The sequence below is a fragment of the Sus scrofa genome, chromosome 5 (assembly GCF_054392235.1).
Source record: "Sus scrofa isolate SSC_HxYL_T2T_F1_AM1 chromosome 5, Sscrofa_HxYL_maternal_Yorkshire_Landrace_v2.0, whole genome shotgun sequence".
Classification (NCBI taxonomy): domain Eukaryota; kingdom Metazoa; phylum Chordata; class Mammalia; order Artiodactyla; family Suidae; genus Sus; species Sus scrofa.
In genome coordinates, this window is record NC_139387.1 from 73,238,801 (window position 1) to 73,262,039 (window position 23,239).

General features: G+C 42.6%; 1 long non-coding RNA gene across 2 annotated transcripts in view; it reads right to left on the minus strand.

The window, feature by feature from the left end:
- The window catches only part of LOC146403444 (uncharacterized), a 91,820-nt gene that overhangs the window by 24,752 nt on the left and 43,829 nt on the right, over positions 1–23,239 (minus strand). For both annotated transcript variants that reach the window (XR_014845455.1, XR_014845454.1), the window contains exon 3: positions 1,703–1,784. This is a non-coding gene — a long non-coding RNA (uncharacterized LOC146403444). The remainder of the gene's footprint in view (positions 1–1,702; positions 1,785–23,239) is intronic.

A 23,239-nucleotide genomic window follows, 5' to 3' on the forward strand; every position in this document is an offset into this window, starting at 1 on the left:
GCTCTGTCGTCTGGGGCAAGACAATGTCCCTTTGGGTCCCCTCAAATGAAGGGCTTGGTCTAAATAATCACTACGGCTCCTCCTAGTGCCAACATTCTACAAAGCTAAGAATTTGGCTTTGCAGCCACACAAGGAGCTGAAGAAAGGATGTAAACTGAGGGTACATTGAAGCTAAGCCAACAGATCTCCCCAACCCTGCAGTCGAATGGCTTTGATGGGACCTGGTGACAAGAGTACAGAAAGGTTCTTGCTACAACTTGAAAACTTCTCATCTGAACTATGCCAACAGGTTGCCCAATTCCTCTACATCCCATTGGATACGCACAGGTCATCCCAATGGCCGTGTCCCCTCCCTCGGTTCTCATCTGTTAGACTCTACCAGCAGCAGAGTTTCCACCCGCTCAAGCAGCTGCTGAGAGCTGCAGGGTCTGGGGTGGTCTCCGTTAACCCGCCAGCTGCTTCAACAGCAGGCGGGAGGAGCTTCCTCTGGCTTCCTCTGGACTGCAGCTGTTCAGAGCATCCTGGGAACAATGGTTGACTTCCACAACAAGAATGTGTCAAAACCAATTTTTTTTTAATGCAGAAAGTTATTTCAGATTGACTTACAAGCTAGTCCAAATGTGTTCTCCAGAATATACAACATGGTCATAAAGTGCCCCAAATAATGCCTCACACATAGCAAGTACTCAGTAAATATTTGCTCATTATTATGAATATCAGAACTCCCAGAATAATGAGGTTGAAATGATGATGATACCCAAATACTCTTTATCCTCTATCGACCAGCTTAAATTCCCTTCCTCCAGGAATTCTTCATGTACCCCTCAGCCTGTATTCCTCTCTAGCATTCATTCATCCATTCGTTCATTCTTTCAGCAAATACTTTTTAAGTGGTTGGGGCTCCAGGTGTTGAGGATACCATGGAGAACAAGAGTCAAGATCCCTGCCCTGAAGAATTTTGTATTCTGGTGGGCAGAGACAGATAATAGACAGTCTATACTTTGAAAAAAAAAAAAAAAGATGACGTTCATTCATTCAATCAAATACTTACTGAACACCTACTTTGTGCCAGACACAGTTTTAGGTGTTGGAGATATAGTGTTGAGACAAACACAGTCTTCCAACTTACAGTGCTTTCCTTTCAGTGGAGAGACAATGAACAAATGGATTAGAAAGTTTAGACATGGTAAGTGTTTGAAGAAAATGAAGCAGGGGCATGTGCCTGGGGTAAAGAGGGAGGGGAAGGGGTACTGCTTTAACCAAGGAGGTCAGGTTTCAGTCATTTCTAGAGATTACAAATTGCAGTGATAACTTCTAGTGCACTCACTGTCCAGCTCATTCATTTCCTCCATTATATCGTTAAAGACCTTTCCTGTTGAAATGTCTCTGGAACATTGCCTTAAATATAGTTAGTTGCCACCTGCTTATTTGAGGGGTTTCTTAGCTGAGTTTATAGTGGAGGATAGGGAAAGCTGCTCTTTAACTTGGAACATCATAAGAATCTGGGGGCTTGTGGGCACAGGGACAGGGGAGGGACAAGTGGTAGAAAGGAGTTTTTTTTTTTTGGCGGGGCGGGGCACTGAAGGATGTGGCTCTAAAGAAATGCCAGAATTTGCAGGCTTGACTTCCAGTGAAAAGTCTGAATGCCATCATGGGCAGCTGAAAGCAAAGCCTTTCCCAGCCCTGCCCTCTCATTACTCACCCAGACACCACTGCCTCCCTTCTGTATTAAGATTTGAACTTCCAAAACATTCTTCTTTTCCAGCTTGAGCTTTACAGCATCCCTGTGAGATAAAAGTGACAAATACTGTTATCTGTGTTTGAAGAAGCAGAGAGAGAAAGGTCTAAAGGCTTATCCAAGGCCACCTAGTAAGTTGTAAGTTGAAGAAGAAACTGGAACGGACAGGATCTCTTAATTCGGTGTCGTTTGTTCTACCTACCACATGGCCCATCAGTACCATAATTCGCCAGATCTCCATGAAATATGCATCCATTCTGAGTTCTTCTGTGTGTTTAGAATAATGATCTGACCTGGAACTTTTCCTTGAAGAATGAACTCTCCTCCTTGGCTCCTTAATGCAAACTTTCCTTGTGGATGGTGGGGAAGGCACCCACAGCTATTGGGGCTGAGCTCTGGACAGCTGTCCCTGTTTAGGGAAGGGTGGACAGTTGAGACTGAGCTCTGAACAGCTGTCCCTGATTAGGGAAGGGTGACCCTGCTCCATGCTGTTTCCGAATTGCTGAATGTAGTTTGGAAAATCTCAGCCAGAGTGTTGACCAGAAAGGACAGCACTGCTGGAGACCTATGCCAGGTCCCACTGTGAGCTTCTGGGTTGCCCTCCATCTCAGGAAGATGTACCCCTGCCCACAGGCGGTGGTACCTTTTGAGGCACTTGGAAAGAGATTAATTTTCTGTTCCTACAGAGACCTCCTCACTCGTCTCCCAACATCTCCTCTTGATCCCCTGCATCCCAAGATGCCCCTACAGCTATCACCATGGTCTTTGAAAGGAGAACTCAGCATTTCTCTCTCCTGCTTGAAACCCTGAAAAACCCCCTTCTTGCTCCAAGGATAAAGCCTCATATGGCTCATAACTGCCTGTAGGATATGGTTCTCCACCCCTCTTACCCCTCTCCTCCTGCTTATTCGACAGCATTATTCCAGAGAAGCTGCCTCTCCCACTCTCCAGCCGCTCTGGTCTTTCTGCCTTGGGGCTTTCATCTAGGCTGTTCCTTCTGCCTGGAATCCTCTCTTTCTTTCCCCTACTTCTTTGCTTGAGTACCTCTTACTCACTTTCAGATTTCAGTTTAAGGGACACTTCCCTTGATTCCTCAGACTAGATTATACCCTATTACACTTTCTCATAGCACACTTCCACTCCCCCAGGATAGTACTTATCACAATTGTGTTTAAAAAAAAACTCTAATCGTTTAATTGTTTCCTAGTTCTCCTCCTGCCCTCCCCCTCCTCCTTTTGGAAACAAGATCTCCCTTAGTTTCTAGGACACTGCCTGGCACTCCACACATATTTCTTGAATGGTCAAAGGAACCTACATGACCTAAAGTTTGGGAGCACATTTAGAATCATCAAATCTAATGAGTCTCCTTTACAGCACTCCAGCCTGATGCCCCCTCAGCCCCCACCTCTGCTTCAGAGCCTCCGTGTAGGGGAACTTACTGACTCTTAGGGTGGCCCATCAGTCTAAGGAGGCCAGGGCTAATCCTAAAGGCTAATCCTAAACCCTGCCAGGGATTAAATGCTTGGGTCCCTGAGTATGTTATGTAGCTCCTCTGTTTCCTCTCCTGTAAAGGTAATAATAATCTTACCCACCTCACAGGAAGGTCATAATTACTAAATGAGATCAGGCACATGACACACAGGACCAATACCACATTATAGTTCAAAGTGCGAGTCAATAATATTCTTATTTCCATAATCATCATCACAGAAGGTGAAAATTTCCTTACATTATATTTTGATTGGTTCCTCTATAAATCTGCTTTCACCTTTGGGCTTGCACAAAATATCTCTGGCCTGATCCATGTGATAGCCTTTGAAATCTTTGAAGACAGTGTCTTGTTGACCAGAAGTCTTCTCCAGTTTACCACAGGACAGATGCTGGACCAGTTTTGAGCTTCTCACCATCTCGGCCCCTCTCTGAATAATATTTCTATGTCTCCTGACATCTCCGGCCATCCCAGGGATGAAGAAGGTACTGGTCCAAACCGATCCAGGGCTCTGGGTGTCAGAGTAGAGAGTGACAAGGAATTATCTAGTCTTTGGACCTAGCTATAGTAGAGCTTCATGGGATCTTCAGCAAAACTTTGTTTCAGTTTTCCATCTTGAGAAGGGAGCTGAAGGATCAAACACAAGGAGTTCAGGTCTGACCTTAGGCAAACTTGACCTGTTCCAATCCACCATTTCTTTTCTTCCTACCTCTTCTTCTTTTTTTAAAAAGGCTGTAATTCAGGCGTCCAGTGCCTACATGCCACTCCAGCTTATACACAATAACTACTAAAATGTTGTGGTCCGTGCACGTGGGTCAGAAAAAGAATTTTCCAGGTTCAGAGCAAGGTGAGGAAAAGGTAAGTTTATTGAGGCAAGAGACACTGTTAATACAGAGGGCCAACTTTCTGATAATCAGGGAGAGCCAAACTCAGGTGCATGTTCACGTCTTTTTTTTTTATAGCTCAGAGACAAAGAAGAGAGAGGAGAGGTCTCAGGATACACCTGCTGACCTGCTGATTGCTTTGGAAAAATGACATCTTCCAGTTCAATTGCTGGTTGGCTGGGGGTGTGTAAGTCCCCTATAGGGATAGGGTGAGGAGTGGGTCCCTCACCCTAGTAAGGGGCAGGAAGGAGTAGGCCAGGTTTCTCAAAGTGGGGGAGGTGGCATTTCAATGAGATAGGTGGAGCGATGATAAGGGTCTGGTGATTCTTGTCTTGGCCAGAGGCTTTGAGTTCTGTCTCCTTGAAGTCCCACGTGAAACAACCGTTTAAGTTGTACAGATCCTCTTTTTAGAACTTACCAGTCTTTTGTTAAACTTTTTCAAGGTCCTCTCTCTCCTGAGTTAATATGCCAGATTAGTTCCTGCTAAAGTGTTAATGACTAACCTCAGTTCCCTTCCTGCCTGCTATCTGTGTCTGCTCCCCAAAGGGCTGGATCAATTTTGAATTATAGACATGAATGGTCGGGCTGTGAGGGAGTCCATTTTGAGCAAGTGGAGAGCTTACCTAGGGGCCCCCCATTCACCCTGTGTAGGTAACTTCCTCTTCCACCTGTGCATTAAGCCAACCAACCATACAAATAGAATCTGTTGGAAAGGAGGGCTGTTCCAGGGAGTCAGTTAATAGGAAGACCGCCATCTACTGGCAGATGGTATCTATTGGCCCTAGTAGTGTGCTTAATAAGTTATTGCTACTGCCTGGGCTTTCCTGATTGGATTGCCTGAGCAAGAAGAGCCAGTCATTTCTCCCATTCCTTTTCTCTAATCTTCCTTTCGTATTATTCCTTTTTAAAACTTTGATTCCTTAATGTATACAGTGTTTTGCAGAGTCTTTGAGCTGAAAGGGACCTTTGGAGTGTATAACCGCTGTAAGCCATTAACACTTTAGTATAAATTAACCCATTTGATGACCACCAGTCTAGAAATTGAGTTGAAATTCAAAGGAGATGACAAACCAGTTGTCTTCCTTCCCTCCTCCCTCCCTTCATTTCTCTCTTCTTCTTTTTCTTTATCGTTCTTTCCTTTTATTTTTTCCTTTCTTTCTCTCTCCCTTCCTCTGCCCCCTCTCTCTTCTCTTCTCTCTCCTCTCTCTCCCTCCTGTCATTGAATATAAAAGTTTGGCTCAAAAGCAAAATCTTACCTCTGGATAGGAAAGGATGGCAAAACATTTTCATTTACCAAGAGGCAGCCACAAACATTTTTAAAAGGTATTGGTCCACTGGGCTTACTTATTCCATCAAAGTTCTTTTGTGCCCTTTTCTGAATTTCTGAAACAAATGCGGCTTCTCCTGTAGTCTCCCCAGTCCTTGGGATCTCATATTTACAGTTCCTTCACCCCCTCTTAACAGCCTTCCAATTAGAAATGTAAATGTATTTACCATATTCTTAACCACGTTTCATGTGTGGTGCGTTTGCTTTAAGTGTGTCCATCTGGCTTCTTCTCATGGGCTATTACTTCTAAAGACAGTTGGCTTCTCTCTCTCTTTTTTTGGACAGAGAATAAATCTACTCTGGGTGATTTGTTTTACAGTGATGACTGCCTTCAATAATTGTGGGTATTATTCATAAATTGATATGTTAAACCGGCAGCTTTTAAAAGCTTGACAATAAAAATAAAGCTTTTGATAATATAGAATAATTTTACCAAAAAGTTCTGACAAACATAAATTAGTATTTCAATTCATCTAATCTAGGTATATCGAATTGGAAGGACACGTTAAGAAAAAGAATAACAGATAATTAATAATCATTTGAAGAGTCTTTGTAAAGCATTTTAGGTGACTTTTCAGCAAGAGAGAAAATTAATAACAGCAAGCCTGGATGATAGATATTTGTAAATCAGATGTTCTCCAATTTTTGTTTTGTTGTGTTTTCAGTGATATCAGAGGAGGACCCAATGGGGTTGTCAGCTGATAGATTATTAAAAATAATTCTTGATGATAGAGAAATGTTATTTTCGGCATGGAACTTGGAGAGAGTTCAGAGAGTTAAATCATATTGCTATAATAAAACTCCTTCCAGCTTATTTATGTCACCAGTTTCCCAGCATCACTTCTGTAAATATGAGAAGCAGGAATAGAATAGATACTGCTTCCCTGTCTAATTCTAATAACAAGTACTATCAAACATGGATACTTAAAGTAATTAAAAATAAAGGCCTTATTCATTTTATTGAGACGACTTCCTAATAAAAAATTCTTCATTGAAATTCTTAATCTGAGAAAACAGATTCACATGCAGTTGTAAGAAGTAATACACAGATACCCGTTGTGCCAGTTACCCAGTGGTAACATCTTAACACAACAATACAATGTCATAACCAGAACACCGATACAGTCAGGAGAGAGCGTATTTCCATCACCATCGGGGTTCTTGACATTGTCCTTTTATACACACTTACTTCCCTTCCATCCCCCTCTCCTTAACCACTAATCTCCACTTCTATGACTTTGTCATTTCAAGAATGTTACATAGGAGTTCCTGCTGTGGAGCAGTGGGTTAAGAACCTCACTTCAGTGGCTCAGATCCCTGTGGGGGTGTGGGTTCAATCCCCAGTGCAGTGGGTTAAAGGATCCCAAGCTGCCACAACTGCCTGGGAGTTTCGTATACCACAGCCATTAAAAAAAAAAAAAATGTTGTGTAATAGAATCACACACTATGTTACCCTTTGGGTTTAGCTCTTTTTACTCGGCAATATTCTCTAAGATTCAGGTGTTATATGTATCACTCGCTCATTTCTTTCTATTTCTGACTGATACCCCTTGATATGGATGGACCCTAGTCATTTAATCATGCACACAATCCTTTGCCAGGATGTTATATAGTTAGAAGCATTCAGTGTGTTGCCTCTTCAGATTGGTTTCTTACAATGAGCAATATGCCTTTAAGGTTCTTCCACTTCTTTTCATGGCTTGATAACTCATTTCTCTTTAGCGCTGAATAGCATTTCACATTTCATTGTATAGATGTGCCACTGTTCGTCTATCCATTTACCCATTGAAGAGCATTTGGCATTTGGCAATTATGAATAAAGCTGATATAAACACTTGTGCATAGGGTTTTGGGTGGACATAAGTTTTCAGCCCAATGGGTAAATACCAAAAAGCACAATTGTGGGTTTAAGATTACATTTAGCTTTGTAAGAAGCTGCTAGACTGTCTTACACAGCGGCTGCTCCCTTTTGCATTCCCACCAGCAATGAATGAGAGTTCCCGTAGTTCTTGCCTCACCAGCATTTGTTCCTGTCTGTGTTTAACCATTCTATTTAATCACTTTATTTTATTTTTGGCTGTGCCCATGGCATGTGAAATTTCCGGGGCCAGGGATCGAACCTATACCATTGCAGCGACCCAAGCCACAGCAGTGACAATGCCAGGTCCTTAACCCTCTAAGCTATCAGAGAATTCCCCTATTTTATTAATTTATGGTTGCCTAGTGATCTATGATGTGGAGCATCTTTTCTTACGCTTATTTGTAATTTGTATATCTTCTTTGGTCAGGTTTCCATCAGATCTTTCACCCACTTTTTAATTGTACTGTTTGCTTTCTTGTTTTCTTATTGTGGAGTTTTAAGAGTTCTTTGCCTATTTTAGATTTTTAAAATCATATGTGTGTTTGGCAAAGCTTTTTTTCCCACAGACTCTGACTTGTCTTTTCATTATTTTAACAGTGTCTTTCACAGAATTGAAGTTTTTAATTTGATGACATCCAACTTATCCAATATTTCTTTCATGGGTCATGTTTTGGTGTTGTATCTAAAAGTCATGGCCAACCGACATTATGAAGATCTTATGCAACTTACTTTCTAAAGTTTTACAGTTTTGCATAAGGTCTGGGTCTAGATTAATTTTTTTTTTTTTGCATGTGGATGTCCAAATATTCTTAACACTATTTATTGAAAACACTATCCTTTCTCCACTGAATTGCCATTGGTTGTTTATCAAAGATCAGTTGACTATATTAGCATGGATCTATTGCTGAACTCTCTATTCTGCTCTATTGATCTATTTGTCTGTACTTGCACCAACCACTGTCTTGATGACTGTAGTTTTACAGTAAATCTTGAAGTCCAGTAATGTCTGTCTTCTGATTTCATTCTTCAATATTATGCTGGCTATTCTGGGTCTTTACTTAATGAATTTATTACATTTATAGGTGTACAACAATCATCACAACCAAATTTTATAGCCTCTCCATCTCAAACCCTCTGTGCATCCTTCCTACAACCTGTCTCCTTTGGAAACCATAAGTTTTTCAAAGTCTGTGCGTCATTATCTGTTCTGCAAAGAAATTCATTGTGTCCTTTTTTTAAATTCCACATGTCAGTGAGAGCATCTGATGTTGGTGTCTCATTGTCTGACTGACTTCACTTAGCATGATAATTTCTAGTGGACCCATATAAACTTTAGAATTCGTTTGTTGATATCCACAAAATAACTCACTGGGATTTTGAATGGGATTGCAATGCATCTATAGCTCATTTGAAAAGGACTTTCACATCTGAACAATAACAGCCTTTCTGTCTGTGAACATGGCATAAATCACTCTCCATTTATTTGGATATTCTTCGATTTCCTCCATCAGAGTTCTGTAGTTTTCCTCACATGGTTTTCTTAGATATATTATTAGACTTATATTTAAGTATTTCCTTTGGGGGGTGCTAATATTTTTAATGTTTTTAATTCCAAACATCCATCACTGCTGTATAGGAAAGCATCATTTTTTTGTACATTAACCTTGTATTATGTAACTTTGCTATAATTGTTTATTTGTTCCTGAGGTTTGTTGGTCATTGTTGCTGCTGTTAATTCTTCTTGATTTTCCACATAGACGGTTGTGTTATCTGCAAAGAAAGTTCTAATTCTTCCTTCTCAATATGTTTACCTTTTACTTCCTTTCTCGTTTTAGCACATGAGCAAGGACTTTCAGTATAATGCTGAATTTGAGTGCTAAGAGGATATCTTTGTCTTATTGATTCAAGTAGATTTTATTTTAGCAATGCTGATGACTGTGTAACGATATCTTGTGGTTTTATTTGCATTTCCCTAATGGCTAATGATAGAATACCTTTTCATGTATTTTTTTGGCTACGTATATATTTTCTCTGGTGAAATGTCTTTTCATATCTTTTGCATATTTCTAATTGGATTGTTTGCTTTTTTGCCCACTGTTAAGTAAAAAAAAAGTTTACTTTTTCTTAAGGGCTCCTTATACATTCTAGTGACTAATACTTTATTGGTTTGCCAATACTTTCTTCCTCTCTATAACTTGACATTTTATCCTCTTAACAGGATCTTCTGCAGAGCAAAATTTTAAATCCTTATGAAGTCTAATTTATCATTTTTTTTCTCTTTTACAGACTATATTTTGGTGTCAAATCTAAGAACTCTTTTGCTTAGCCTAAATCCCAATGATTTTCTCTTTTTCTTCATAAAAATATGTATATAGTTTTATACTTACTACTGAGTCTGCGATCCATTTGGAGTTAATTTTTGTAGAAGGTATAAGACTTAATTGAGGAGATTTTATTATTATTTGTGTTTATTTTATGTCTATGGCTATCCAACTGCTCCAGCACCATTCATTGAAAAGGCTGTCTTTCTGCCGATGTGCTTTTGCACGGTAGTCAAAAAGTGGGACTATTTGTGTGTCTATTTCCATGTTCTGTATTTTGTTCTTTCTTCTCTATGTCTATTCTTCCACCAGCAGCACTCAGTCCTGATTATTAATTAGTTGTAGCTATACATAAGTCTTGAAATCATGTACACTGATTTTCCTCTATTTTTCTTTTTCAAAATTATTCTGGCATTTCTAGTTCCTTTGCCCTTCTGTTTAAATTTTAGGATAATCTTGTGAATATTTACCAAAATCTTGCTGGGATTTGATAAGATGTGTGCTGTACATGTATATCCATTTGTGAAAGGACTGACCTGTCAGTATATAGTATACCCAGTGCATAAACACAGCATAGCTCTCCATTCAGGTCTCACAGCTTTCTTTCATCAGCACTGTATAATTTTAAATATATGAATTCTATACAAGTTTTGTTAGGATGATTAATAAGTATTTCAGTTTTTCAAGCAATCGTAACTTGGTATTGTATTTTTTATTTTGGTGTCCATTTGTTTGCTGCCAGCATATGGGAATACACCTGAATTATTTTTGTACGTTTATCTAATATTCTGTGAACTTCCAAAACTCATTTATTAATTCTAGGAGTCTTTTGTAAATTCCTTGGGATTTTTCTTGATAGACAATTGTATCACCTGTAAGTAGGGATAGTTTTATTTCCTTTTTTCTGATCTATACAATTTTTCTTTTCTTTTCTTTTCTTGCTTATTGCCCTGGTAAGAACTTCTGGCACTATATTGAATAAAGTGGTAAAAGCAGACATTGTTGCCTTGTTCTCAATCTTAGGGGGAAAGCATCTAGTTTTTAACCTTTAAAGATAATGTTAGCTGCAGATTTTTTTTTTGTAAATGCTCTTCATCAAGTGAGGAAGTTTCTATTCCTGTATTTTTTTTTTTTCTGAGCGTTTTTATCATGAACGGGTGCTGAATTTTGTCAAATGCTTTTTCTGCATTGATTGATAAAATCTTGTAAGTTTTCTTCTTTAATTTGTTAATGTAGTTGATTACCTTGATGGGATTTAAAATATTGAATCAGTCTTGCACCCCTTGAATAAATCCCACTTAGTTATGGTATATAGTTCTTTTTGTAATTGTTGAATTCTGTTTGCTAATATTTGATTAAGAATATTATCTGTATTTATGATATTTACTAATTTTTAGTTTTCTTTGTTTCTTTCTTTGTTTCTTTCTATTGTCTGTCTTGTTTTGGTATCATGATAACATTAGCTTCATAAAATAAATATAAATGTGTTTCCTCCTCTTATATTTTCTGGAAGAGATTGTGTAGAATTGGTATTCATTTCTCTTTAAATGTTTGGAAAATTCTCCAGTGAAACCATCTGAGTCTGGAGATTTTTTTTTTAATTTCAATTTACAATTCAATTTTCTTAACGGTTATAAGGTTATTTAGATTGTCTGTTTCCTGTTGTGTGGATTGTAATTTTCATAATCATTTATAAATTAGTGTTTTTTTAGGAATTGGTCCATTTCATCCAAGTTTTCAAGTTTTTGAGAGTAGAGTTGTTTGCAGAATCTTTCATTATCATCTCGATGTCTCTGGGCTCTGCTGTGGTACCTCCAGTTTCATTCTTGATATTAGTCATTTGTGTTCTCGCTCTCTTTTTTTGTCAGCCTTGCTGGAAGTTTGTCAGTTTTGTTGATCTTTCCAAAGAACCAGCTCTTTATTTTACAGATTTTCTCTATTGCTTTTCTGTTTTAAAATTTCATTGATTTGTACCCTTATCTTTATTATTTCCTTCCTTCTCCTTCCCCTTGGGTTTATGTGCCCTTCATTTTCTAGGCTCTTAAGATGAGAGATTTGATGATTGCTATGAAACTTCTCCTTTTTTCTAATGTAAGCATTTAGTGCTACATACTTTCCCCTCTGTTTAGCTTGTCCCATAACATTTGCTATGATGTATTTTTATTTTCTTTCAGTTCAATATATTTTTGGATTTCCCTTGAGACTTTCCCTCTTCCCATGAATTACATAGAAGGGTTTTGCTATTTTCCTGTTATCTGTTATTGACTTTCAGTTAATTCCACTGTGGGTAGAGAACACACTCTATATGATTTCAATTTTTTTTGTGTGGCCTTTTTGCCTTTTTGTCTTTTTAGGGTGGCAACCGCCAGGGTCGAATTGGAGCTACATCCGCCGGCCACAGCCACAGCAACACAGGATCTGAGCCGGGTCTTTGACCTACACCACAGCTCAAGGCAACAGGGGATCCTTAGCCCACTGATCGAGGCCAGAGATGGAATGCGCATCCTCACGGATACTAGTCAGATTTGTTTCCACTGAGCCATGGCAGGAACTCCTATCTCAATTATTTTAAATGTGTTGAGGTGTGAGTTATGCTTCAGGATATGATCTATATTGGCATATTCTATGTTTAAAAGTTCTTGTCAAAATGTGTAATATTTTATACTGTTTTTATCAGTTTTATACTACTAGCAACAGTTATTGTAACCTAATACAGAATAATAATTTTGACAACTAGAACGTAACGGTTAAAAGAACTTTGAAAATTATGTTTCTGAACATATTTTTGTTGAATTACAAATGAAACCAATAGCAATATAATTTCAAAAAGAAAAGGAAACAATATAAGATTTGCACCTACAAAGACGAATATGCTTATAAATTTTTAAACATATGGTGTATATGAATAATTATGATAACCATTTTCCATTGCAGACATGTAAAAGTGTGATTTAAGTATTTTATTTTATGTATTTATACATATGTGTGTGTGTGTGTGTATATATATATATATATATATATATATTTTTTTTTTTTTTTTTTTTTTTTTACTTTTTAAGGCTGCCCCTGAGGCATATGGAGTTTCCCAAGCTAGGGATCAAATTGGAGCTATAGCTGCCGACCTAAACCACAGCCACAGCAACGTCAGATCCGAGCCACATGTGTGACCTACACCACAGCTCACAGCAACACCAGATCCCTAACCTACTGAGTGAGGCCAGGGATTGAACCTACAACCTCATGGATACTAACTAGTCAGATTCGTTTTTGCTGAGCCATGACAGGAACTCCCAAGTATTATATTTTAGAACGTCAATATTTATAACACTCTAGAAATTACACCCATTTTAACTTTTGATGTAAATTTTGGATGTTAATTGACAAATAAAAGAAAGAATATGTAATTTAAAAAACTGTGTGTGTGTTGGGGGTGGGAGTGAACTAGCAGCGTTTGAAGACCACAGTTCTGAGAGGAGGGAGGGGGATGGGTTAAGAAAAGAATGTGATTTGGAGGATGTGCCGTGCTGACTAGCCATATATATATATATGGCCACACCAGTGGCATATGGAGGTTCCCAGGCTAGGGGTCCAATCAAGCCGTGGCCACTGGTCCACCACAGTCACAGCAACATGAGATCCCAGCTGCATCTGCAACCTACACCACAGCTCACGGCAATGCCAGATCTTTAACCCACTGAGCAAGACCAGGGATCAAACCCATATCCTCATAGATACTAGTCGGGTTCGTTAACCTCTGAGCCACAATGGGAACTCCAAAGTAAGCCATATTATTAAGTACTATTTATTGCTATGTGCTACTTTCTTTGCTAAGTGCTAGGAAGAGACAGGTGACTGATTCAAGGTCCCAGCCTTCAAGTAGAGACAAGTGGCAACACCACAATTCAGTGGAGTGTCTGGGTCTATGCTTGTCCTCAGCCTTAATTGCTATAATGGGATAATGGATGAGGGTGGGGTGGGGGGCTCATTTTTTAAGCCTGGACCATAGAACTGTATAGCTCCTCACCCTTCTACAGTTGCTCTCATCCATAGCACATCATCCTCTGTACTAATCACTTTGCACAGTGAGAGGAAAAATAGGACACGAGGTATTAGGACTTCAGTAAATTATAGGCCTAAGGCATAGTCATAGAAGCTGGGCTTGAGTTGGTTCATGATGAATGAAGCCTGACTTCTCAGTTCAGACCTCCTCCACCTCCTGCCAGGTGGCCACTGCTCCTCGAAGCAGAGAGACAGTGCAGTAGAGTGGGGAGGGCTTGGTGGAAAATAGCTCTTATCCCAGCTGTGACCCTGTGTCACCTTGAATAAGGGACTCCTCTTTTCTGAGCCCAGACTCTTCCTCTCAAATGGCCAAGGCTGGACGAGATCATTTACAAGGGCTGGTTGACTGAAAAGAATGTGCAACCTAAATACAGAGAAGTGTGTTTTATTTGGTGCACAGACTGAGGACTTTGAGAGACAGCCTCTCAGGTAGCTCTCAGGGACTGCTCCAAAGACATAGGGGATATACAGGAATTTTTTGCCAAAAAAAAATTTTAAAAAATTAAAAAAAAGAATCACAACAACAACAACCATAAAAACAAACCCAAAACCCCCAAACAGGTCGTCAGAATATCAAAAGATTATTGTTAAAGAAAAACCAAGCATCTCAAGTTAATGAATTTAGCACTTTTCTTTATGTGAGAAGATGCAAGAGTCTGGACTCACTGAAATCATTCCCTTGATGGACACCCGAACTATCTAGGGCCAGTGTCCCACTTTTCTCCACCCTGAGGCCCCTCAGGGTGCACAGCGGAGGGCGGCTGCAGCGGCTGCTGGCTTGATGTCTTCCACATGGTTTGTTTACTGATGGGGCTGCTGAGTCCACAGGCCCTTAGACTGAGGGCTGCATGATTCGGAGTCTCTTCAGGCTGAGTTTCACACATAATCCCTTGGTCCCAAACACTCTTCTTGTGATCCGCTGGCATTCCTCACCCTGCGTGAAGTTCCTTTCACAGGGTCTTTGCAATTCCTTAGTCCAGGTTCTGCCGACTGACTTACTGTCTCTTCCTGTTTACTCTCTTGTAGAGGATCAGTTTTTCTCCTCCAGCTACTGCCTCAAGCACCTCCCTCAGCACTTGGGGTCTGGGCCTGACTCTCTCTTGGACTTGGTTCATCCTTCCAGTCTCTTGCGCCAGCGCCAGCCAGGCACCTTCTAATTCCTGGATCATTAGCTCATGAGCCTGGACCACACCCGCAGGATAGCACGGTGGGGAGAAGTGGCCTATGTCTGTCAATGGGGAAGAGCTCTCCTCCTCCGCACTTGAGAGTTTCTCTTCTCCCCTCTGCAGGAAGGCTTTCAGTTCCCCAAACCTGCAGCCCTACTGAAGCCAAAACACAATGGTTTCCCCAGGTAACTTGGCTTAGTCTTCAAACCTGGCCTTCAAAGAATCCAACAGGTAGTCCAGATAACCCAAGACAATGCAGAATTGAAAATTGAAATGTTCCCTCTTTGGTCTCCATGAGCCATCTAAACACATGACGGGTTCTCACTACTCACATTGGGACAATCGTGTACCAGGTATCCTGAAGTGATGCAGTGGCGAGCACAGGGCACCATCTGTGTGGTGTTCCTGCTAAAATGCCCATCCTATCAAACCACTGGAGCTCTACTTTACAGGAAGTACAGGAGACAGAAGAACAGGTTAAATATACCACAAGGAAGCAATCAGACAAAGTAAGGGAGTGAAACCTTCACAGGACAGTGGACACAATTTTTTTTTTTTTTGGTCTTTTTGTTGTTGTTGCTATTTCTTGGGCCGCTCCCGCGGCATATGGAGGTTCCCAGGCTAGGGGTTGAATCGGAGCTGTAGCCACCGGCCTACGCCAGAGCCACAGCAACGCGGGATCCGAGCCGCGTCTGCAACCTACACCACAGCTCACGGCAACGCCGGATCGTTAACCCACTGAGCAAGGGCAGGGACTGAACCGGCAACCTCATGGTTCCTAGTCGGATTCGTTAACCACTGCGCCACGACGGGAACTCCTTTTTTTTTTTCTTTTAAGGCTGCACTCGTGGCATATGGAGGTTCTCAGGCTACAGCTGCAGGCTTACGCCACAGCAATGCAGGATCCCAGCTGCATCTGTGACCTACACCACAGCTCACGGCAACACCAGATCATTAACCCACTGAGCAAGGCCAGGGATCGAACCTCATGGTTCCTAGACAGATTCATTTCCGATGCACCACGACGGGAACTTCCACAATTTCTTTTTTTTTTTAATTGAAGTACAGTTGATTTGCAATGTTTCAGGCATATAGCAAAGTGATTCAGTTATGTATATATGAAGCTTTTTCAGATTCTCTTCCATTATAGGTTACTACAAGATATCGAATATAGTTCCCCTTGCTCTATAATAGGTCCTTGTTGTTTATCTATTTTATATATAATAGTGTAGATCTGTTAATCCTAAATTCCCAATTTATCTCTCCCAACTAAAAATTTTTAGTACAGAAAAAAACAAACAAAAAAAGCTCTTGGGGAGTTCCCGTCGTGGCTCAGTGGTTAACGAATCCGACTAGGAACCATGAGGTTGCGGGTTCGATCCCTGCCCTTGCTCAGTGGGTTAATGATCCGGCTTGCCGTGAGCTGTGGTGTAGGTCGCAGACGCGGCTTGGATCCCGCATTGCTGTGGCTCTGGCGTAGGCTGGCAGCTACAGCTCCGATTAGACCCCTAGCCTGGGAACCTCCATATGCCAAGGGAGCGGCCCAAGAAATGACAAAAAGAAAAAAAAAAAAAAAAAAAAAAAAGCTCTTGGAAATGCCAGTGCTTTGGTGTCAAAATGATACCTGACTCTTTGCGGAGCCAGTACTCACACCTGTGAGTTCCCGGTGATGATGAAGAGTGCATGCGTGGAGTCAAACCACACAAGGTTGCAACCTTTGCTCTGCTCGTTGCTAACTGGGTGACCTTGGACCCCTCCTTAGCTGAGGTCTCTGAACCTCAAGGTTCACGTGGTTGCTATGAGAGTAAATGAAATAACACACTTAGAGGGCTCAACCACAGAGAGGTGTAGTGACGAGGTGAAATAGCCCCTGTTATCACTGTTCAACCCCAAAGCATCGGAGAAATCCTCGGTCTTAGCTGGGATTCAGGAACTAGAAAGTCTCCAAAGTGGGAATCAGGGAGCAAGGATGGAGAAAATATGGCCTGCACCCAGAGCTGATGAGTCTGAAGTCCCCAAGGCCAAGCGGACCCCGGGCAGCGGCCTCATTCACCTCGGTGCCAAGGCCAGGGGCGGGAGGGGCAGCGCTGTGAGCCCAACGTCTGCGGAGGAATCCCGGTGGCGGGGCCGGCGGAGAACGGACCAGTTTCCAGGCCAGGGGAGGGGGCCGGAGCCCAGGAAGAGCATGCAGGTCCTCCTCCCGGTTGGCGCTGCAGCCACGGGGAGCCCGAGTTGCTAGGAAGAATCTAAATATATAGCGTGTTGTTGTTGAAACGTTTCCTTCTGACAGCGCGCTGAGCATTTTCTCTCATGAGCGCGCTGAGCTCAGAGTCCCCAAACTGGAAAGTGAAATCATTTACAGATTCCCAAGGGAACCTGGAGCCCCGGATTCATTTTTCCCCAGAGAAAGCATGTTTGCTGGAAATCAGAGAAGGTAATTGGAGAGGCCTAGGGAAGAAAGGGACCTGCAGGGGTCATTGAGTCCATCCTCCGGCCTCCAGGCAGGAGGGAAGCTAACCCGTTCCAGATGGCCAAGGTCCGAGGCCGCGGAAGACGGCCTGGAGAGACCCCCGGAGCCTGACTCAGCAGCCGGGCCAGGGGAGGGCCCAGCGCGCGGCCTTCGGGTCACTGACTCACGCATCAGAATCATTTGTCTTGGGTCCCAGTTAGGGAGGGTGGTTCAGCCTTGCTGCTCTGAGATGAAATCCTAACACAAAATGGAAACAAGCATTGGGCCCAGGAAGAAGCCAATGCTGGCTTTCCATTGGTGGCTGTTGGAAGAGCCTGAAAAACTCTTTTTAGAGCTTATCCAACTACTTCATCCCCACCGCTGCTTCTGTCCTTCCAGAACAGGATGAGAGATGACACTCTTCTCTATGAGAAGAAATTCCCACTGGCGCCTCAGAAGTAATGCCCTGGTGTCATGTGCTCAGAATAAACAGAGGCCTCTGGCAGGGGGGCGATACCCAGAGGCGTTGTTATCAGGGCAACAACAGCCCCATTAGGAAAGGCTCAGCAAAGTGGGGAGCCAGCCTACCGTCTCCATTGTGTCTGCGGGGCTGAGCAGGACACTGTGGGAAGGGCTGAAGCCTAAGGACCCAGGCTCAGAGAGATAAAAGACACAGCCAATAAGGGGTGGAAAAGACTAGAATCAGAGCTGTTTAATTTGTTGCGTCCCTTCTCCATACCAGGCACTGTGGGGTGGGGGAAAGGAGGTCCAGTCTCATGAAGTTAGTGACGGACGGGGAGGATGGACAGCCCACAGCCAGTAAGGAGGAGCCCAGGGGGTCAGGAGAGCCTGGGAAGAGGCAATTGGACCACCCCACCGAGGTCCTCGGTCGTGGGGGAAGCTGGTTATCACAGCATAGTCACTGCGATAGGCAGTTGGGGACTTGCACTTGGCCCTTGCCCTGATCAGACCTGGGATCTTGTCATTTCTTTCACAGCATTTTTTACATTCTTTTTTATTGCTGGGGGGTGGTGGTGGCTACACCCAAGGCATTTGGAAGTTCCCAGGCTAGGGGTCTAATCAGAGCTATAGCTGCTAGCCTACGCTGCAGCCACAGCCACAGCCACAGCAACGCTGAGTGAGGCCAGGGATCGAACCTGCATCCTCGTGGATACTAGTTGGATTCGTTTCCACTGCGCCACAAGGGCAACACCCTCTTTTTTTTTTTTTTTAATTGAAGTGAAATTCACACAAGATACGCTTAAACATTTTAAAGTGAACAATGCACTTAGCATTTAGTACCTTCACCATGTTGTGCAGCTACCACCTCCATCTACTTCTAGAACACGTTTGACTCCCCTAAATAAAGCCTTGTACCACTGGGCGATTTCCCCACCACCACTCTTCCCCAGCTCCAGCCCCTGGAAGCCATCAGTATGCTCTCTGTCTGTGGATTTGCCTGTTCGGATCATCTGCATACACAGCATCACCCACACGGGACTTTCTATGCCTGGCTTCCTTCACTCAGCATTCATGTTGTAGCATGTATGACACTTCATTCCTTTTCATGGCTGAATAATGACTCTGGTGTTTTTATAAAGTTTAATGAATGGTGGTTCTAGAAAGAGCACTGGACTCAAGGAGGAGACATCTGCCAAATGCAAGTGAACAACTCAGAACCTCAGTTTTTTTAATCTATAAATCAGATTGTAAGAGTAAAAACCCAACTCATCTCATAGAATGACTGACTGAGAGATGAAATGAGATACAAATAATGATACATTTTCCAAATGTAACTATTTGCAATGACTAATGGTAACAAGTCATCAACATCTCACACATATGGATGGCCAGTAGGCACATGAAAAGATGCTCAACATTGCTAATTATTAGAGAAATGCAAATCAAAACTACAATGACGGGAGTTCCCGTTGTAGCTCAGTAGGTTGAGAACCCAACTAGTATCCATGAGAATGTGGGTTTTATCCCTGGCCTTGGATTAAGGATCTGGCATTGCCGAAAGCTGTGGTGTAGGTCACAGAGGTGGCTCAGATCCAGTATTGCTGTGCCTGTGGTGTAGGCCAGAAGCTGCAACTCCAATTCAACCTCTAGCCTGGGAAATGCCATATGCCACAGGTGCAGCCCTAAAAAAACAAACAAAAAACTGCAATGAGGTACCACCTCACATCTGTCAGAAAGGCCATCATTAATAAGTCTATAAATAACAGATGCAGGAGAGGGTGTGGAGAAAAGGGAACCCTGCTACACTGTTGGTGTGAGTATAAATTGGTAAACCACTATGGAAAACAGTATGGAGTTTCCTCAGAAAACTAAAAATAGAGCTACCTTATGATCCAGCGATCCCACTCTTGAGTGTATATCTGGATCAAACTATAATTCAAAAAGATATATGCACCTCTACATTCACTGCAGCACTATTCACAGTAGCTAAGATATGAAAACAACCTAAAGGTCATTGACAGACGAATGGATTAAGAGGATGTGGTACATATATCCAATGGAATACTATACAGCCATAAAAAAGAATGACATAATACCATTTGCAGCAACAAGGATGCAATTAGAGTCTCATACTAATGAATTAAGTCAGAAAGAGAAAGACAGATACTGCATTATATTATTTATATGTGGAATCTAAAATATGGCAGAAAAGAACCTATCTACAGATCAGAAACAGACCCAAGATTATGGTTGCCAAGGGGGAAGGGGAGAGAGCTGGATGACTGGGAATTTGAGGTAGTAGATGTAAACTATGACATTTAGAATGGATAAGAAATGAGGTCCCGCTGTACAGCACAGGGAACTATATCCATTCTCCTAGAATAGACCATGATGGAAAATAATATTTTAAAAAAGAATGTGTGTTTGTGACTGAGTCACTTTGCTGTACAGCAAAGATTGGCACAGCACTATAAATCAATTGTAATTTAATAAAAAAAAACGCATAAAACTACAAAATTGGTGTCTCATGTATGTACCCTGTCTCTTCAATACGTTTTAAATTCCATGGAGAAAACAACCACGTCATACCCATTTCTACCCTCATATCAGTTAGCATGATGCCTACTGCTTAGCAGCTGTTAGATTTATGTCTCTTGGGTGGATAATAACTTGAATACATGACTGGATGAAGGATGACGTGCTACCCAACTGAGGACAACTGCTTCTTTCCAGGTCACTCAACCAATATTCACTGAATGGATGAATGAAGTGGTGGAATGGAAGCGTTACTCCCCAGCTTGGAATTTCAAGACACCTCCTTCCTTCTCTCCACCTGTGCAGCTTTAATCCTTGGCTGGCCTAACACCCCAAAGGCGCTGACTACTAAAAATGGCAATGGCAGGAAGGGAACACAGACTTGCAAATGGTGTCCTGGGCCAAAAATAGGAGGGGTTCGGAGACCCTCTGCTCTTGCAGAGTCCATCCACCCCAGTTTGGGGGGGGGGTCCAAAGAAGACCTGAACCAGAGGTACAAGCTCAGATGTCTCGCTTCAAAAGTAATCCAACAAACCACATGTCCCTGGGGCTGGCTAGGAATAAGGAGGCATGTGGAGGAACAGCCTATGTCATCGGAAAATTCATTGTCCTGTCTCCCAACCCCCTGCCTTGAGTTATGAGATAAACCAGGGACAGGGGTGGGGTGGGTTGGGGGGAGTCATCCCAGCTCAGAAATACTCATTAATGAAATAATCTCTTTTAAAACCAATCCACTGTCAAGCATCCCATCTTAATACAAGCATATCTTCACAAAAGAAAGTGCAAATCTTGCAAAAGATACTGAATACAATCAGGTTGACTAAAGCGATGTTGGAGAGCTACTGAAATCCCAGGAAGAGCCACCAAGTGGGAAGGGACCTGGCTGAGTTAGCCAGTGAGTGGGCACCGAGGGGCCACCCACAAAGAGGGGGCTGGGCTTCCCAAGAGAAAGGTTTGAATATCAAGGGGTCGAGGAAGAGCCCTTAAGGTAATAGATAGATGAAGGCACTCTCTGTACAACTTCATTTGGAAAGGCAAAAATCAGTGGAAAGTTGTCTTATGGTGCCACTATAAAACTGTGCAAGAAAAATTAGGCTCCAATAAATCAATTTTTCACTAACTATCTATTTAGTTTTGCATCCAGCAAGCAGCAACCACAGCACATTTTGTGCTCTTCCCTGCATACTTGCATCATCTGTAAAGAAATCTTTCATGATTCTTACTCTGTAAAATCCCAGGATTTATTCGTAGGGGCCCTTTTCCTGTTCTCATCATGCTTTGTGACAAGCAGCAGCTCCTGTATTCCATTTGGAGCTGGGGACTGTTAGAATGCTGAGCTCACTGTAATTTATGCATGTGGCCCTTTCTCCTGGGGGGAGGGGGGGAGCGATCCGAACTATATTTCAGTTCCAAGTTCAGTTTCCTGCGTGACTTTAGCAAAGCCGCTGTCTTTGTGTCCCAGATTCCAAGTCTGGAAAAAGTAGGAGAATGATGCCTGCCTTCCTTCTACTCCACGGGGGTCTTGGTGGGACAATGTTATGGTTCTTATGAAGGGTGGTCCAGGGAGAGGATAACGCTGTGACCTGATCAGATGCCCTTTGCCTGTGCTGCAGGAAGGGAAAACCCCTACACATGACTTCTATTTACTTCTGGTGTCATTTTAATAAATGAATGTAAGCTTTCTTTCAGCTCTGAAATTTAAGGATATATATCTTCACAGCAGATTTATCTTCCTAAAGATGGTCTCCTCGGCATAACTTCATAACTCCATTTCCTAAGCACCCTCCCCCTGGTGGGTGGGGACCAGCCCAGGGCTGTTAGGACTGATTTATGTGCTGACTCTCAGGGGCTCACAGGAAATTCAAGAAAGGGTCGCCATCACCCTACCATGCACTTTGCCCTGTAACATGGTGTGGGGTCGAGACCCAGGCTTTCCCCCACTTGACAGATATGGAAGTCGAGGCAGTCACAGGTTCTGAAACCAAACAATTCACTCACCAGGTGAATTCTACCCTTCTTGATCCCCAATTTTTTATTCCCAAACCTCCTTTGTAAAATGGCAGAAAAGAAAGTGAAACCAGCTGGGGTCCTGCCCCACAGCAATTTGGCAGCATACTGGGAAGAGGGTATAGGGGGTGGTTCACTGACATCCGGGACAAGGGGGCACACACAGCGTTGGGGGGCAAGCGGCCCAGGGCCTTGGGCAGCTTCTCCAGAGCTGAGCTGAGCTCCACCCCAAGCCCGTGGCACCAAGCCCTTCCCTCCTAATTGTTGTAGTTTATGAGCAGTGGGAGAACAATGTCATCCAGCTGGTCTGGATTTCTCAGCATGTAAGGGACCCGGAGAGTGTTTTGTAAGTTCTCTTGGAAAACCATCCTGGGTCTCTGTTAGGACAATGGGGGCCCTTTTCATTAACAAAAGGAAAATACATTTTTCCAGCTGTCCCAGCCCAGAGGTGAAAGGGCTGCCTGGAGGAGGCAGAGCCCCGGCACAGAGCAAGGATGGGACGAGTCACCATAGCCCTGCTGGCTGGAAGTCTGTTTGCCTCCTCCTCAGCAGGAGGAGCAGCCCAGATTTGGGAAACAGGCATAAGAAGGGGGTCGCTAAAGAAGTGGAGAGCCCTGGCAGCCCTGGAGAGCCAGCGAAGGCTCTGTCGCCGACTTGGGTTCAAATCTCTGTCTGTGTGACGTTGGGAAATTACCAGATTATCATGAAACTGAACTTTGCTCATCTTTGAAGTGGGGATAACAATACCTCCTTCTTGGACTGCTGGGGATATTAAAAAAAAGCATGTATACAAAATACCCAGCATGTTGCCAGGCAAATGGTAGTTTCTTGAATTATGATAATATGTATCAACAAGCAAATGTTCTAAAGCCACGAGTCTGAGTGACACAGGCGACAGGCATTCCAAATCTAAAGGTGGGAAGGGGGGCGCCAGTTCTTTG